The sequence below is a fragment of the Lissotriton helveticus genome, chromosome 2_1, assembly GCF_964261635.1.
Source record: "Lissotriton helveticus chromosome 2_1, aLisHel1.1, whole genome shotgun sequence".
NCBI classification, from domain to species: Eukaryota; Metazoa; Chordata; class Amphibia; order Caudata; family Salamandridae; genus Lissotriton; species Lissotriton helveticus.
Window position 1 is genome coordinate 1,077,501,419 of NC_136059.1, and position 12,775 is coordinate 1,077,514,193.

Below are 12,775 nucleotides of genomic sequence, written 5' to 3' on the forward strand. Positions count from 1 at the left end.
ATGTTTCCATTTGGAGCTCGTTCAATTTTTTTTTGTAAATGACCTGTAAACATATCGACTTATAAACATTTTATGCTTTATTCTAATATAGTTATATCTCTGCTAATCAAAATATTGCTGTGACTTCCCTAGCCTGCGTACACCAGAATTACCTCTTTAGTTACTATTATTGATAGGATTTACCCTACCACAACTTGTGCTTCTGCTAGTAAGCTTACAAGAATTTTTTTTTAAACTTCTACTATGAATAATGTACCTGGTTTTACTATACTTCTGCTCCTGCAGGTATCACTGCTAGTACTAGTAGTAATACAATCACTTTTGCAAAAGCATGATTAGGCTTCCATCTATCCAGGGTCAAAAACTGAGTATCATTAGGATAGAAAAAAGTGGCATCTGTTAATTGCAGTATTTAGTGGTAGCAGAAATGCAGTATAAAATGCTATATCAAAAGCAAGTTAAGCGAAAATGACAATTCCACTAATAAAAATGAATTTTGTTTTATGCAAAATGTATTTTCAGTTCTTTTACCCAGTCTACTTTATCTTAGACCGAGTTACAGCGATCCCTGGTCTGTCCTCCGATTTATTCTCATCTCCTGCTGCTTGTGTCAGCAGTAACACTCCCCCATTTGTCCAGCAGAGAGAAGGACACTGAAAGCACGCGGCGCCTTCCACGCGCCGGCATTGTATTTCAGTGCAACTTCGCATCAGGTGCCTGTCTGAGCTCCCAGCTGATAAGGAAGTGCTATCGCTTTTCAACGTGACAGGGCTCGGTGACATATCCGCACTGTCACTAAAATGGAAAGCCCCTTCTAGTTTAACTGCTAATCTGCTTCAGGTCTTTTCAACCTGGATGTCGGATTTTTTTTCAATTAAAACTTTTAGTTGGCAAGAAAAAACTTTGTTCATTCTTGATGGAATTAGTCATTGTAGAATGCCAAGAGGTGGTCGGAAGCGACCATGAAAGGAAACTGCAATTCTTAGGCGTTTTGCTGTGGGAAAAGAGTTCATTTTAGTTCGCCCATTTTTTGAACAGACCAAAGTACAAAGGAATAATCCTCATAGTGTCTGAGCGATGTATCTTTAAATTGTTTAAAATTAATTACTTCAACTTCATAAATTGCAAGACACAGTCCTCATAAATGTATAGACATGTCACGCGTAGTTTTTTACTGCTGCTCTTTTTTTCATTCTGTCATTACATGATGAGAAAACTGTGTGGCCCCCACTCTTTTGGGATCTCTGCCTACGATGTGGCCTCCCCATACTGTGCAGTTAGTCAGACCAGAGGTTGAAATGTGTGTGAACTACTGGAAATAACCAAGTTTGCACCAGGAAATTGAAACATTCCCCCAAAGGCCAGGACTGCAACCGTAAGAGATTTGCTACAGGCTTGGATGGGCCTGCAGCAGAACATAGAGAAAGTCACTCACACGACTGGACTATAATGCAACAGAAACTACTGAGATGTACTACAGGTCTGGAGTGGCCTACAACATGAGATATGGATATTTACTACTGGCCTGCAACAGGAAATAGATTGGTTCATTCATGGGCCTGGACTGGCATGTCACAGGAAAATGAGTTATTTTTCCACTTCTCCTGAACGGCCTATAAGTAAATGTGTTGTTTGGGTTGGAATTAATTACAGGCCTGCTCTGGCCTACAACAGGAAATGGGGAGATTTATCAGAAGCCTGAATTGCCTGACAAGGAAAAGGTGAAATGAATGTGGAACGGTTGGTTTCTGCTGGGGCAGTATCAGTCATATGCGAGATAGGTACCTCTGAAAGACTGGAGGAATTAGAGTAGAAGGCGAAACTTAGACTGAAACATGCCATCAAAAAAGGGCCAGTGATGGGAGATAAATATGAAGGTAAAGAAGTCAAATCATTGGACACACGGGAAGGAGCTACAAGTTTGCTTCCCTTACTGTCCTTGCTGGCACTTTTTCAGCAGAGAGATCAAAGTTTAATTGCAGATGGTGTATTACCTCATATGGAAAGGATAAGATGTTTAAAACAAATGTTTTGCAAGAGTGTGTAACAATGACAATCATTATATTAATATCAAAATACATGGCATAATTGGTGGGGATTCGGTTAGCAGTATTTCCTGATGTCTGGGTATAAGGGAAACCTCCCTGCATTCTTTCAAGTTTTGGAAAAATGTTTTGGAGAATTATTTCACTCTGGCCTGAACATATAGGCCCTCATTACGATGGCGGTTGGACGAGCATCTGACCACCATCCTATCAGGATGGAGACCGCCCGACATGTAGTCATGCCATTTTCATGAGGAAGACTATGGGTACACAGATCACATGGGACAGATGTTTGTCAGCAGTTTTTTTTAACATAGACGAAGCATTATTAACCCGTTTTGAATCTATATTCAATCTCTCATCAATTTGTTGAGAGATACATTAAGAGAAGCATTTCTCTCTGCTTTCTGGACATATATCTTCTTTGTTACAAAGGTCCTGGCAAATTCTACTGCTTGATTACATAGGATTTGTCTGTTCATAAACCATTTGAATTTCCTCATCATCTTCCTCAGTGCTGTTTGCATCTTGATTTGTTACTTTATCCCGTAAGAAGTGAACACGCTTATTTCCATTTGCAAGTCCTGTTATCCAATTGGACCCTGTTTCTATGTGACATCTGTGCCTTTTGGGGCATTTTAAGGCTTTAATGAAGGCACTTGGGTGGTCAAAACACGCGTAGACTCGATTCCACGAAGATCTATCCATGATCGAAACCACTCTTTCTGTCTCTCAACACGGATACATTCATATTTATTTCCCTTGCTGACTAAATGAATGATATATTTACTTTTGTTGATCATGTTGCTATTCATTTTTATCTTAAAATGTTTTCATAATTGCAACTATTGTATTCAAAGTATCAAATAATATCAGGTTATTTTTTGACAATTACATTAATTATCTTTGATCATGTTGCTTTTATCCCAATGAGAAAATATCGAATTATGAAGCACATTGTTTTTATTTGTCTAGTAGCCTTATAGACATTGTATATTATAGATTTTTTAGATATTTTGTAAAAATATAAGTATTTTATGAGTTATATTCAGTTGCACACATAGGCTTTTTGAGTATCATTTAGCATTTATACTGTTCAGTATAAATGTGGTTGCCTAGGGATTCGTTTTGTACAATTGTCGGCATCTCCACCCGCCTTATTACAATGCTTTTTTCAATTGTGCAACCTGGAAAAGGGCCGCAGCACAAGCCACAATTAAACAAATGCATGTTTTTATATCTGCATGCACTGTGTGGCAGGCACCAAGCAGTGCCTGGCACATGGTGCATGGATGTTTGGGAGGGGTGCAAATTTGTCCCCCTAGCCCCATAGTGAAGGCCAATGAGGGACAGGGGCCCTACCAGGGGCCCCCAAAGACCCAATCTATCAGCCTATGCATGACGGTTGGACCGCCATGTAAAGGCAGAGGGAAAAGGGAAATTGTAACACCTACAGCTCCTCTACCGGCCTGGTCGCCCCCACGCTCTTCCTGCCTCCCGCTCCAGCACCTACCTGCTCCTGTGCCTACCTGCCGCCGCCGACGCCGCCTGCTCCCTCCTCCCTCCTCCAGCGCCCCAGCCGCCGCAGGGCCGCCCACACCCATTTTTCCCGCCGCTGCCAGCCCGCGGCCCCGCCCCCCCGCCAGCCGATTGGCTAACCCGCTCCCGCCTCCCCGCAGACCCTCCCTACCGGCACCCTTCTTATGACGCCCCCAGAGCGACCGCGCAGCGGGAGCACCGATTGAGCGCCGAAGGTGCGCCAAAGGTAAGCCCGTCTGCGCCCGTCCGCGCCTGGACCGCGCCCAGTGCCAGGACCCCTGGCCCCCGCAGCCACCAGCCCTCCCGCCGGACCTACGCCGCCACCGACCTCTACACACTCAACGCCGGCAGACTCCCGGGCTGCTACCGAGCCAACCCGAGAGGCACCCGCGGACCCTTCTGCTGCAACGCCTGCAAGTTCGCCTGCATCCGGACCTGCACCACTCCAGCAGTGCCCAAGACCTCGACGAACATCAGCAACAGCCACCTGAATTGCATCCTGCTCAACACCCGCTCGGTACACAGACACGCCGTCGAGCTCTGGAACCTGCTCGACACCACAGCCCCAGACGTCGCCTTCCTCACGGAAACCTGGATGAACGCCTCCTCAGCGCCCGATATCGCCATCGCCATCCCGGACGGCTACAAGATCATCCGGAGGGACCGCGTCAACCAGACCGGAGGAGGCATTGCCATCATCCACAGGAACTCCATCCGCATCACGACCAACACCGACGACACCCTCGCACCCGCCGAGCACCTGCACTTCCAGATCCACATCAACCCCAGGACCACCCTCAGAGGCACCCTCATCTACAGACCCCCGGGACCACGCACACAATTCAGCAAGGACATCGCCGACTTCGTCAGCCCGCATGCCCTCCCCTCCGCCGACTACATCCTCCTCGGGGACCTCACCTTCCACCTGGAGAACAACAACGACCGCAACACCACCACCCTGCTGGACAACCTCGCCAACCTCGGACTCAAGCAACTGGTGACCACCCCCACCCACTACGCCGGACACACTCTCGACCCCGTCTTCTCCTCCAGCAAGGACATCGCCTTCAGCCACGCCACCGGACTCCACTGGACGGACCACAGCTGCGTCCACTTCAGCTTCAAAAGGACCACGATCCACCACCACCAGCAACAGGTTGCACGCAGAAGCTGGAACAAGATCACAGCCGATCAACTCGCAACTTCCCTGTGCAGGAACCCACCCACCAGCGCAGCGAACCCCAGCCAAGCGGCCACCAACCTCACGATGTGGATCAGCGACTGCGCAGACGACCTCGCCCCTCTGAGGACCCCGCCTAACAGACCCGGCAGCAAAAAAGCCCCATGGTTCACCGACGAACTCAAGAACTCGAAGAAGAACTGCAGAGCCCTTGAGAAAGCCTGGCGCAGAGAACCAACATCGGACAACATGACTACCCTCAAGCTCGCCACCCGAAAACACCACCAACTGATCCAGACCACCAAGAAAACTGCATTCAAGGAACGACTGGACAACAACGCACACAACAGCAAGGAACTCTTCAACATCGTCAAAGAGCTCTCCAACCCCAATGCCGGAAACAACGACATCACCCCTTCGCAAGACCTCTGCAACTCCCTCGCCTCATACTTCCACGACAAGATCACGGACATACACAACAGCTTCAGCACTCAACCGACGCTCGCCATGACCGAACCACCGCCCCCCACCACCACCCTCCGCGCCTGGACCGCGATCAGCACCGAAGACACCATGCGCACGATGAACACCATCCACTCGGATCTCCGACAGACCCCTGCCCTCACCACGTCTTCAACAAGGCCGACGCTGTCATCGCACCCCACCTGCGGGACATCATCAACACCTCCTTCGACACCGCTACCTTCCCGGAGAGCTGGAAGCACGCCGAACTCAGCGCCCTACTAAAGAAGCCATCAGCCGACCCCTCCGACCTCAAGAACTACCGACCCATCTCGCTGCTCCCGTTCCCCGCAAAAGTCATCGAGAAGACCGTAAACAAGCAGCTGGCCGCCTTCCTCGAGACGAACGGATCCCTCGACCTCTCGCAGTCTGGCTTCAGGACCAACCACAGCACCGAGACCGCCCTGATCGCAGCCACCGATGACATCCGAGCCCTGCTCGACAACGGAGAAACAGCGGCCCTCATCCTCCTAGACCTCTCTGCGGCCTTCGACACCGTCTGCCACCGTACCCTAGTACAGCGCCTCAGCAACGTCGGAATCCGTGAAAAGGCGCTGCAGTGGACCATCTCCTTCCTCGCCGGAAGGACACAGAGAGTCCGCCTCCCACCGTTCAGATCAGAAGCCACCGAAGTCATCTGCGGCGTTCCTCAAGGCTCCTCGCTCAGCCCAACCCTCTTCAACGTCTACATGAGTCCCCTCGCAGCCATCGCACGACAGCACAACCTCAACATCATCTCCTACGCCGACGACACCCAGCTGATCCTCTCCCTCACCAACGACCCCGCCACCGCCAGAGCCAACCTACACGAAGGGATGAAGGAGGTAGCCGAATGGATGAAGAACAGCCGCCTGAAACTGAACTCGGACAAGACGGAAGTCCTCATCCTGGGATCCTCACCCTCCGCCTGGGACGACTCCTGGTGGCCCCCCGCCCTGGGCAGCGCACCCAAACCACAGACCACGCACGCAACCTGGGCTTCATCCTGGACTCATCCCTCTCCATGACCAGACAAGTCAACGCCGTCTCCTCGTCATGCTTCAACATCCTACGCATGCTACGCAAGATCTTCCGGTGGATCCCCACTGAGACCAGGAAGACGGTCACCCAGGCCCTCGTCACCAGCCGACTGGACTACGGCAACGCCCTCTACGCCGGAACCACCGCCAAACTCCAGAAGAGACTCCAGCGGATCCAGAACGCCTCAGCAAGGCTCATCCTGGACATCCCCCGTCGCAACCACATCTCCGGACACCTGCGAGACCTGCACTGGCTCCCGGTCAACAAGAGAATCACCTTCCGTCTCCTCACCCACGCACACAAAGCCCTGCACAACCAAGGACCAGGATACCTCAACAGCCGCCTCAATTTCTACGCTCCCAAACGCCAGCTCCGATCGACCGGCCACGCTCTCGCCGCCATCCCCCGCATCCGAAGAGTCACCACACGGGGAAGGTCCTTCTCCTACCTCGCCGCCAAGACCTGGAACTCCCTCCCGACCCACCTCAGCCTGACCCAGGACCACCTCGCCTTCAGGAAGCAGCTCAAGACCTGGCTGTTCGAGCAGTAGCGGACCCCCCCTCCCCAAGCGCCTTGAGACCCTCCGGGTGAGTAGCGCGCTATACAAATGCTTTGATTGATTGATTGATTGAATGGCAGTGCCTCTGCAGGCACCGCCCCCATTGTAGGGATTACGCTGACACTCCAATGGGCTTCTTGAGATTGTCGGAGACATTGGTCGGTCCCCCGCCCGCTGTGCTCCGACTATCCGCATCATTATTCAGCGCTTTGACCGCAGCCACATATGTTGGATGGACCGTCACTGACAGCCTGTCGGTGGCGATCTGACCGACATCATAATCAGACCCTATGTCTTAAGAATGATCTTAAATAAGCAGTTCAGAAAATACACCAAGAGGAATTTCGACAATGTCTGTGTTCATCTCAGGACAGGAGCTCTTTCAATGTACCCTCAATTCTGACATACAACATTATCTGAAAGACTTAGATCTATCTACTATGCTGAAATGGGCACCACAAACATCTCTGCCAGTTACCTTTGGCATCAACCCCTCTATTTTAATGTCAATTATCCATGCATTAAACAACAAATTAAAATGTATGCCAATTAGTTGAGTGTGTAATTGACCAAATATTTCAGGAGCATTTATAGGTCAGTGAAATGCCAACCTAATACTGAAAGGCATGCTAAACTGTTCATTTCTAGACATGCCACTGACACTGTCTCACTGGCTTATCCATCTTTTGTCACCACCATTCGCTCCACACTTTTCTGCCTGAGATCACAACTTACATTTATTATTTTTTTAAACTTAAACCACTGAGTAAAATCACCCTGATTGTGCAGTTGTGCCCACATAGATGTCACTTTGGAGAGTGAATCAGTGGATATTATTATATGTGCTGTACCATCCCTCATGGTGTATTTTCAACCCTCTGTGTCCAACTTCGCCCTCCTCCAGTGTACACTTAGTGATAACTGGCGGGCTGACACAAGCCTAATACACCCACGGACCACCTGGGGATGAGTGATAGAGCACTGAAGGGCACGACTAGGTCTGTGGCTCTATGTGTACGATATTGTCACTTCATCTTGCACTACATTTACACTACCTAATCTGGGACCCAGTGTCTAATAAAGACAACATTCCGGGCCATACCCGCTTTCTTACTTCATCCTATGGCTATGTATTTCTATCTCTATTTAGTGTTCTAATCCTGACTGACATCTGGGACAGCTGATTTTGCTCTGTTGGCCCTTCGACCCTGACAGGCAATGTTTGTGGGAAGCCGGTGCAATTTCAATGCAGAGGCCCAGGCACAGGTTCTCCCTGTTGTATTAACTTATGTGGCTGGAGATCAAATCTGAAACTCAGTGCCTACTGTCACACCAGATTTAATGCTGCAGACAACCCAAGTGAGTCCAGGTGGTCTAGTTTGTGAGGGACATTTACTCCAGGACCTTGTCGCCTCGCTCTGGGCTCCACGCACTACCAGTCTCCTGAACTGAATGTCCATGGCTTGCACTTTTGTGCCTGCCTATTAAGGCCCAAGCCGCAGCTTGCAAGGGCCTAGGGAATCGGTGTATGTGTAAATCAATGATCTTTCCCACTTGCTGTTTTGTATTACATTTACTTAAATCAATGTTGTAATATTAGCCGGCCCTTCTGATCTTGTCTTTTCTTTGAAATGATAAAATATTGAGAAATATTTAGGATGGCTCCCAAGAAATAATTTTGCAGGAGCCTGAGGATTAACCAAGAATGTTATTTAAATCTAAACAATTAAATCCAGATTTCTTCCTTTGGGAAATCCATATGACTATTGAAAAGGTCAATGGACCTTTGCCACCTTTTTAGAATGGAGCTAGAATGAAGACATAAACATTGCATATGTCATCAGCGATCAGATTAATGTTCAGTCTATGATGAGAGGTTGATGAAGTATATAACACCTTTATTTATCTTAAAGGATTGGTATTGATTTTGTCATCTTTATTCAGATTAGTCCTTGTACAGAAATATCAATAAAAAGGTTAATTACTGACAGCATAAATCAGTATAGAGTGTCCCATAAAGCAAATTGTAACTAAACTAGCTAAGGAGCCTAACCTACCATCATAAGGCCCCAGGAAGTGTTCCCCACAGCTGAAGTAGCAACCGTCAATAATAGAATGATCTTTGTAGTGGCATTGATCAGGAAATGGTCTGTAAATAAAGGAAGAATAAATTCACCTTTAGCAGTAGCTGTCGGCAACAAAAGAAAAGGACCAACTCTTTGGTAGAAGAGTCGTAAGGCAGGGAAAAGAGACCTGGTCCAGAGTTTGAGAGAGTCTTCTGTAGTAACTAGCTAGAAACACTCATTGATATAAAATCAAACAATAATGTATAGAAACTCGTTAGGTGTTAGCTCCTCTGGTACAATAGAAATTGCTCAACTAATGGTGTTGTCATTTCCAATGCTTTTTCTCCTGATTCCACTGGTAAACAATCTTGTCGATGTAATGTAAAGTATTGTTTCCAGACTATGTTAGATGGAGGAATGTTTTCATGAGAACACTTCTTACCTAAGCTAAAAGATGAGCTCTATGTCCATTGTGAATACAAAGCAAGTCAGATATGATGGGGCAAACTAGCAATAACATTCTGTAAAGCATTCATAAAATATATCTAAATCATTTATTCAAGCAGTCACATCTGCTCATTATATTAGATAGGTGACCTCACATGGTGTGATGAAGTTAAAGTAACATGGATTTTGAGTTAGGAGATTTTTAAGTAAGGTTGCCTTTTTATGCAAAATGGTCCAAATAAACGTCTATTAAACGTTTAGCTAGAGTCAAAAGAAAGGGCATTTAGGTCTAACAAATGAGGCACATTTAGGACTGATAGCCTGCTACAAAAAAAAACTTTTATATTATTTTGCAAACGTTTAAGTACTACACATTTTCCGTACATGTGATTAATTTAGGACTTATTCGTGATATCAATAAAACACCTGATGTGATTCTTTCACATCGTAAAACAGACACATTTTTGCTATCTGTTATTTTCTATGTGAAAACATTTCTGCAACAGTTTAAATGTATTCCAAGGATCAATTCTAACAGGTCTGTAAGTCGAATTTTAATTTTTGAAATCATTTCCTTCACTTTCATTTAGTACACTACAGGATCCATACATGCTTTCTCAACACCTCTATGGACTCTTCAATCAACACAACACAAACTGTGATATATTGTCATCAGTAATTTATAAAATGTATGTATATTTCATATTTAATTGTGGATTCTGAGCTTGAATTGACACACTGCTTTGAGGTTACTCTAAACAGTATGTATGATATTTGTCCACTGCGCCATTCCATGTACCATGTAGGAAGACAACTAACGCAAGTATTTTGAAACACTATGGACTTAAGTGCTTATTTACAAGTCCCTTGCACTGCTGGTGCATCACTTTTTATGATGCTCCAGTGGCACAGAGTGCAGATCCATATCTACGAGGCCATGCAAAGACACTTTGCGTGGATTTTCTTGGCCTCATTATATGGTGTAAGGCAATTCTACACAAGTCGCTGCGTTGCCTTACACTAAATCAGTGAGGCATTCCATGGGCATTGCAGTGGGTGTTCCCATGCAATACCCATATGTTGTGTTCCCATGCAATACCCATATGTTGTGACGCATTCCCATATTGACACAGATCTGTAAACGTGAGAATGCATCAAAACTGCCCACCTCCCCATGGCAGGAGTGAGTAGGAGAAATATGTTTATTTCTCCTTGTTTTTTCCTTTTGCTATGTGTGCTGCACTTTGCAGCACACACAGAAAGAGGACAATTACTCCATGGATTGTTTTTGTCCAGGAAGGTGTACCTTTCTGCACAAAAACAATCGTGTCAACAATGCAGACAATGGTGCCTGTGTCGGCTGTAGGTAACATATTGTACGCCGGTGCTGGTTGAAAGCACAGGAAATTCACCGTATCTCGTAAATACAGTGCATTCCTGCCCTTTCAGTTTTGGCACAGCCCTATGACAAATTATTTTAAGTGAGGCCCTTTGTTTAAACCGGAAGCACAAGCAACACTTTTAACAGAGTCACAGAGTCCACAGTTAACAGATTAACAGAGTCCAAGTCCCCATAAATGAGAGAGCCTCCTGCATTGACTATCAATTGCAGAAATATAGATTTTGGCAGGCCATCTCTCCCCTAAGATTATACTTAAAATCTCATGAAACATGGTGATAATCCCCAAATGAGCACTGTTTCCTGCTTATTGATGGCATTCATTTTGGTTTAGATTCTTATCTTGCAACTATTTACATTGCAATGATTCTGGTATTATATGTGGGAACAAGTTCAAAGAGACTTGAGATTTGGAGGGCTACCTATGATACATTCTACAATATGTTTGCACTGAATGTGATTAGCTTACTTCCTGTGATGATATATCCAGCCATGGCACTTCCTGTTGTGTTACATCTGAAAATGTCACTGTATATGATATAGCCTTCTATGACATCCCTTCTTTTGAGGTAATTTCTAGTAACATTGCTACCTATGGTGTCACCCCCTCAAGTCACATGATGTTACTCTGCATCACTTTGGACAAAAAACTGACAGACTGCCCCCCGAGTTGTTTATTTTGCATTCAGCCTTGCCTCCCTGTGTCACCTTTAGATTTTTTTCTTTATGAAAAAACACAATTTCCCTTTCTCTGGGCACGCCTTTGTTATCCACCAATTCCGCCCTTACCCTCTCACCCTCTTTACACACATAGGGGCCGATTAGGATGGCGGACGGACTTGCGTCCGTCCGCCACCCTTGAGGAGGAGGGAACGTCCGCAGGGGCTGCGGCGTTCCCTCCGTGCTGATTAGGATGTGACCGCCAGGGTGGCGGTCACATCCTCTATATTTAACATTGCGGCGGGTGCAGCTTCAAGCTGCACCCGCCGCAATGTTAAAAAAGCATGTGTTACATTTACATGCACAAAGCAGCAGGCACCGCACAGTGCCTGCTGCTTTGTGCACGCAAATGCAGGGGGGTACCATAGGTACCCCCCATGTGCACCTCCCACCCCCCATTCACCCAGGGGGCCCGCAACGGGCCCCCAAAGTGAATATCCGTATGCTTTTCCATGGCGGAAAAGCCGCCGTGGAAAAGCAGTTTTACACAAACATCATAATATGGCGGACGGTGTCTCATAGACACCGCCTGCCATGTTATAGCTTTTCCGCCGCGGTCGGAAGCCGACCGCAGCGGAAAAGCGGCGGACGGAATTCCAGACCCACCAGCCATCCTAATTTGGCGGTGGGTCTTTGGAGTCTCCGCCGCGGTTTTTCCGCATCCTCCGGCCCGGCGGAAGTGTCCGCCGGCCCGGAGGATGCGGAAAAACCGCCATCCTAATCGGCCCCATAGTATGGTTTTCCTGTAGATGGCAGAACAAAACAAATCATGGTATGGTGCAAATAGGAATGGATGCATGAGCCACCTATTAAAGAAGAAAACATTATTTAATGGCACTAACCATTTACAACAGGAGGCTACATTTTAGAATACATTCCTAATTACTAAATGCGCTTAGATTCAATCATTTTAGCAGGGTTACTTTAAAAAAGAAGTATGGGGAAAATTGTCTTTCGATCTCTTAAAGGCAGGTAGGATGGTGAATACATATTTTAAGAATTTCGTTGTTTTTTAATTCATGTAAGTAATGTGTATTACAAACCCTGTGAAATCGTTGGCTTCTAAATATATCACCATTGAATAGAAGAGTAGAAAAGGTGACCCATCAAGTGACATGCATATGCAAAAGCTTATTTAGAGTGTGTAATTAATATTTGGATGTCAAGTCTAGCAAATCTTAATAAAGGAGAAAAACTTTCCTGCGCTACCAAATGTAAAATTGATGTCACAATACTTCAAAGCAAAATCGCAGGACTAGTCACATTTAAAAAAAAAAC